This window comes from Triticum urartu, chromosome 3A (genome assembly GCF_056163025.1).
Source record: "Triticum urartu cultivar PI428250 chromosome 3A, HENAU_Tu73, whole genome shotgun sequence".
In the NCBI taxonomy this organism is placed as follows: Eukaryota; Viridiplantae; Streptophyta; class Magnoliopsida; order Poales; family Poaceae; genus Triticum; species Triticum urartu.
Window position 1 is genome coordinate 510,538,911 of NC_141875.1, and position 6,860 is coordinate 510,545,770.

A 6,860-nucleotide genomic window follows, 5' to 3' on the forward strand; every position below is an offset into this window, starting at 1 on the left:
TGAGTGGGAGGAAAGAAGAACTTGATGAGGTAACTGTACCTGCTCCCTTATTGGAAAGTAGTTCATCACAGAAATCTGTTCCTGTGACTACTACACCAATTAATGAGGAAGCTAATGATGATGATCATGTAACTTTAGATCAAGTTACTAACGAATCTCGTAGGTAAACCAGAGTGAGATCCGCACCAGAGTGGTACGGTAATCCTGTTCTGGAGGTCATGTTACTTGACTATGACGAACCTACGAAATATGAGAAAGCGATGATGAGCCCAAATTCCGCGAAATGGCTTTCGGCCATGAAATCTGAGATGAGCTCCATGTATAAGAACAAAGTGTGTACTTTGATTGACTTGCCCAAAGATCGGCGAGCCATTGAGATTAAATGGATCTTCAAGGGGAAGACAGACGCTGATAGTAGTGTTACTATCTACAAAGCTAAGAATTGTCGAAAAAGGTTTTCAACAAGTTCAAGGTGTTGACTACGATGAGAGTTTCTCACTCGTATCTATGCTTAAGTTTGTCCGAATCATGTTAGCAATTGCCACATTTTATGAAATTTGGCAAATGGATAAACAAAACTACATTCCTTAATGGATTTATTAAAGAAGAGTTGTATATGATGCAACAAGAAAGTTTTGTCAACCCTAAAGGTGCTAACAAAATATGCAAGCTCCAGTGATCCATCTATGGACTGGTGCAAGCATCTCGGAGTTGGAATATACGCTTTGATAAGTTGATCAAAGCATATAGTTTTATACAAACTTGCGGTGAAGCCTGTATTTACAAGAAAGTGAGTGGGAGCACTACAGCATTTCTGATAACTATATGTGAATGACATATTGTTGATCAGAGATAATGTAGAATTATTCTGCAAAGCATAAAGGAGTGTTTGAAAGGAGTTTTTCAAAGAAAGACCTCGGTGAAGCTACTTACATATTGAGCATCAACATCTACAGAGATAGATCAAGACACTTGATAAGTTTTTCCATGAGTACATACCTTGACAAGATTTTGAAGTAGTTCAAAATGGAACAGTCAAAGAAAGAGTTCTTGCCTATGTTACAAGGTGTGAAACTGAGTAAGACTCAAAGCCCGACCACGGCAGAAGATAGAAAGAGAATGAAAGTCATTCCCTATGCCTTGGCCATAGGTTCTATAAAATATGCCATGCTGTGTACCAGATCTATTGTATACCCTACATTGTTTTTGGCAAGGGGTACAATAGTGATCTAGGAGTAGATCACTGGACAACGGTCAAAATTATCCTTAGTGGAATAAGGATATGTTTCTCGATTATGGAGGTGACAAAAAGGTTCGTCATAAAGGGTTACATCGATGCAAATTTTGACACTAATCCAAATGACTCTAAATCTCAATCTGGATACATATTAAAAGTGGGAGCAATTAGCTAGAGTAGCTCCGTGCAGAGCATTGTTGACATAGAAATTTGCAAAATACTTACGGATCTGAATGTGGCAGACCCATTGACTAAACTTCTCTCACAAGCAAAACATGATCACACCTTAGTACTCTTTGGGTGTTAATCACATAGCGATGTGAACTAGATTATTGACTCTAGTAAACCCTTTGGGTGTTGGTCACATGTCGATGTGAACTATGGATGTTAATCACATGGTGATGTGAACTATTGGTATTAAATCACATGGCGATGTGAACTAGATTATTGACTCTAGTGCAAGTGGGAGACTGAAGGAAATATGCCCTAGAGGCAATAATAAAGTTATTATTTATTTCCTTATATCATGATAAATGTTTATTATTCATGCTAGAATTGTATTAACCGGAAACATAATACATGTGTGAATACATAGACAAACAGAGTGTCACTAGTATGCCTCTACTTGACTAGCTCGTTGATCAAAGATGGTTATATTTCCTAACCATAGACATGAGTTGTCATTTGATTAACGGGATCACATCATTAGGAGAATGATGTGATTGACTTGACCCATTCCACTAGCATAACACTTGATCGTTTAGTTTGTTGCTATTGCTTTCTTCATGACTTATACATGTTCCTATGACTATGAGATTATGCAACTCCCGTTTACCGGAGGAACACTTTGTGTGCTACCAAACGTCACAACATAACTGGGTGATTATAAAGGTGCTTTACAGGTGTCTTTGAAGGTACTTGTTGGGTTGGCGTATTTCGAGATTAGGATTTGTCACTCCGATTGTCGGAGAGGTATCTCTGGGCCCTCTCGGTAATGCACATCACTTAAGCCTTGCAAGCATTGCAACTAATGAGTTAGTTGCGGAATGATGTATTATGGAACGAGTAAAGAGACTTGGCGGTAACGAGATTGAACTAGGTATTGAGATACCGACGATCGAATCTCGGGCAAGTAACATACCGATGACAAAGGGAACAACGTATGTAGTTATGCGGTCTGACCGATAAAGATCTTCGTAGAATATGTGGGAGCCAATATGAGCATCCAGCTTCCGCTATTGGTTATTGACCGGAGACGTGTCCGCACGCTTAACATTTCGATGACATTTATATTATGAGTTTATATGTTTTGATGTACCGAAGTTTGTTCGGAGTCCCGGATGTGATCACGGACATGATGAGGAGTCTCGAAATGGTCGAGACATAAAGATTGATATATTGGAAGCCTATGTTTGGATATCGGAAGTGTTCCGGGTGAAATCGGGATTTTTCCGGAGTACTGGGAGGTTACCGGAACCCCCCGGGAGGTTAATGGGCCTTAGTGGGCCTTTACGGAGAAGAGGAGAGGCGGCCAGGGCTAGGCTGCGCACCCCTCCCCCCTAGTCCAAATAGGACAAGGAGAGGGGGGCAGCGCCCCCCTTCCTTCGTCTCTCCCTCCTCTTTCCCCGTCCCAAGTCCTAATCCAACTAGGAAAGGGGGGGAGTCCTACTCCCGGTGGGAGTAGGACTCCTCCTGGCGCGTCCTCTCTCCTGGCCGGCCGCACCCCACTTGCTCCTTTATATACAGGGGTAGGGGGGCACCCTAGAGACACAACAATTGATCAGTTGATATTTTAGCTGTGTGCGGTGCCCCCCTCCACCATAGTCCACCTCGATGATACTGTAGCGGTGCTTAGGCGAAGCCCTGCGTCGGTAGAACATCATCATTATCACCTCGCCGTCGTGCTGACGAAACTCTCCCTCAACACTCGGCTGGATCGGAGTTCGAGGGACGTCATCGGGCTAAACATGTGGTGAACTCGAAGGTGCCGTGCGTTCGGTACTTGATCGGTCGGATCGTGAAGACGTACGACTACATCAACCGCGTTGTGCTAACGCTTCCGCTTTCGGTCTACGAGGGTACATATTGCTTGCCGTTACTAGTTGATTCTTGATTCGGTCTACGAGGTTATATGCACGAGTAGAACACAAAGTAGTTGTGGGCGTGGGTATATACATATTGCTTGCCGTTACTAGTTGATTCTTGATTCGGCGGTATTGTTGGATGAAGCGGCCCAGACCAACATTACGCGTACGTTTACGTGAGACTGGTTCTACCGCCGTTCCTCGCACACAGGTGGCTAGTGGGTGTCTGTTTCTCCAACTTTAGTTGAATCGAATTCAATGAACATGGTTCTTTCTGAAGACCAAAAAGAAATCACTATACCGCATTGTGGTTTTTGATGCGTAGGTAAGAATGGTTCTTGCTAAGTCCGTAGAAGCCACGTAAAACTTGCAACAACAAAGTAGAGGACGTCTAACTTGTTTTTGCAGGGCATGTTGTGATGTGATATGGTCAAGACATGATGAGATATAAATTGTTGTATGAGATGATCATGTTTTGTTGAAGTTATCGACAACTGGCATAAGCCTTATGGTTGTCTCTTTATTGCATAAGATGCAAGCGCCAAATAATTGATTTACTTTATCGCTAAGCGATAGCAATAGTTGCAAGAGCAATAGTTGGCGAGACGACCATGTGACGACACGTTGATAGAGATCAAGATGATGGAGATCATGGTGTCATGCCGGTGGCGATAGAGATCATGACGGTACTTTGGAGATGGAGATCAAAGGCGCAAGGTGATCATGGCCATATCATGTCACATATTTTGATTGCATGTGATGTTTACCCTTTATGCATCTTATTTTTCTTAGTTCGGTGGTAGCATTATAAGATGATCTCTCACTAAAAATTTCAAGGTACAAGTGTTCTCCCTGAGTATGCACCGTTGCAGAAGTTCGTCGTGCCGAGACACCACGTGATGATCGGGTGTGATAAGCTCAACATTATTGTACAACGGGTGCAAGCCAGTTTTGCACACGCAGAATACTCGGGTTAAACTTGACGAGCCTAGCATATAAGATATGGCCTCGGAACACTGAGACCGAAAGGTCGAGCATGAATCATATAGTAGATATGATCAACATAGTGATGTTCACCATTGAAAACTACTCCATTTCACGTGATGATCGGTTATGGTTTAGTTGATTTGGATCACGTGATCACTTAGATGATTAGAGGGATGTCTATCTAAGTGGGAGTTCTTTAGTAATATGATTAAATTGGACTTTAATTTATCATGAACTTAGTCTTGATAGTATTTGCATATCTATGTTGTAGATCAATTGCTTGCGATGTAGCTCCCTATTTATTTTTGATATGTTCCTAGAGAAAAATAAGTTGAAAGATGTTAGTAGCAATGATATGGACTAGCTCCGTGATCTGAGGGTTATCCTCATTGCTAGACAGAATTATTATGTCCTTGATGCACCGCTAGGTGACAAACCTATTGCAGGAGCAGATACAAACGTTATGAACATTTGAAAAAGCTCGGTATGATGGCTACTTGATAGTTTAGTGCACCATGCTTTACGGCTTAGAACTGGGATGTCAAAAATGTTTTGAACGCCACATAGCATATAAGATGTTCCAAGAGCTGAAATTGGTATTTCAGACTCATGCCCGAGTTGAGAGGTATGAGACCTCTTACAAGTACTTTACCTACAAGATGGAGGAGAATAGCTCAACCAGTGAGCATGTGCTCAGATTGTCTGAGTACTACAATCACTTGAATCAAGTGGGAGTTAATCTTCTAGATAAGATAGTGATTGACAGAGTTCTCTAGTCACTATCACCAAGTTACTAGAACTTCATGATGAACTATAATATGCAAGGGATAACGGAGACGATTCCCAAGCTCTTCGTGATGCTGAAATCGACGAAGGTAGAAATCAAGAAAAGCATCAAGTGTTGATGGTTGAAAAAACCACTAGTTTCAAGTAAAAGGGAACTTCAAGAATAATGGCAAGCAAGTTGCCACTCCCATGAAGAAGCCCAAAGATAGACCCAAGCCTGAAACTGAGTGCTTCTAATTCAAAGGAAATGGTCACTGGAAGTGGAACTGCCCTAGATACTTGGCGAATAAGAAGGATGGCAAAGTGAACAAAGGTATATTTGATATACATGATGTGTACTTTACTAGTGTTTATAGCAAACCCCTCGATATTTAATACTGGTTCAGTTGCTAAAAGTAGTAACTCAAAACGGGAGTTGCAAAATAAACAAAAGACTAGTTGAGGGCGAGGGGACGATGTGTGTTGGAAGTAATTCCAAAGGTTGATAAGATCACCATCACACACTCTCTTTACCTTCGGGATTAGTGTTGAACCTAAAATAAATGTTATTTGCTGTTTGCGTTGAGCATAATAAGATTGGATCATGTTTATTGCAATACGGTTATTCATTTAAGTTAAAGAATAATTGTTATTCTGTTTACATGAATAAAACCTTCTGTGGTCATACACCCAAGGTGAATGGTTTATTGAATCTCAATCATAGCGATACACATATTTATAATATTGAAGCCAAAAGATGCAAAGTTAATAATGATAGTGCAATGATAACCCACAAGTATAGGGGATCGCAACAGTTTTCGATAAGTAAGAGTGTCGAACCTAACGAGGAGCTAAAGGTAGAACAAATATTCCCTCGAGTTCTATCGACCACCGATACAACTCTACACATGCTTGACGTTCACTTTACCTAGAACAAGTATGAAACTAGAAGTATTATGTAGGTGTTTTTGGATAGGTTTGCAAGATAATAAAGAGCATGTAAATAAAAAGTAGGGGCTGTTTAGATAAAGACACAACTAAGTTAGTTTTAGTAAAGAGCGTTTTGTTACGAGAAAATTATTTGTCCCTAGGCAATCGATAACTAGACCAGTAATCATTATTGCAATTTTATATGAGGGAGAGGCATAAGCTAACATACTTTCTCTACTTGGATCATATGCACTTATGATTGGAACTCTAGCAAGCATCCGCAACTACTAAAGATCATAAAGGTAAAACCCAACCATAGCTTTAAAGTATCAAGTCCTCTTTATCCCATACACAAACAACCTACTTACTTGGGTCTGTGCTTCTGTCACTCACGCCACCCACCATAAGCAAATCATGAACATATTGCAAACCCTACAGCGGGATTCCCTCACGCTTGCACGACACGCAGAGCACCATAGGACAACACCAATAATAAAACATGCAACTCAAACCAATCACGATCATTAAATAACCCATAGGACAAAACGGATCTACTCAAACATCATAGGATAGCCATACATCACTGGGAAATAATATATAGCATTGAGCACCATGTTTAAGTAGAGATTACAGTGGGTAAAAGAGGGGTTACACCGCTGCATAGAGGGGGCAAGAGTTGGTGATGATGGCGATGAAGTTGTTGGTGAAGATTGCGGTGATGATGATGGCCCCCGGTGGCACTCCGGCGCCACCGGAAGCGAGGGGGAGAGAGCCCCCCTCCTTCTTATTCATCCTTGACCTCCTCCCTAGATGGGAGAAGGGTTTCCACTCGGGTCCTTGGTCTCCATGGCATGGGA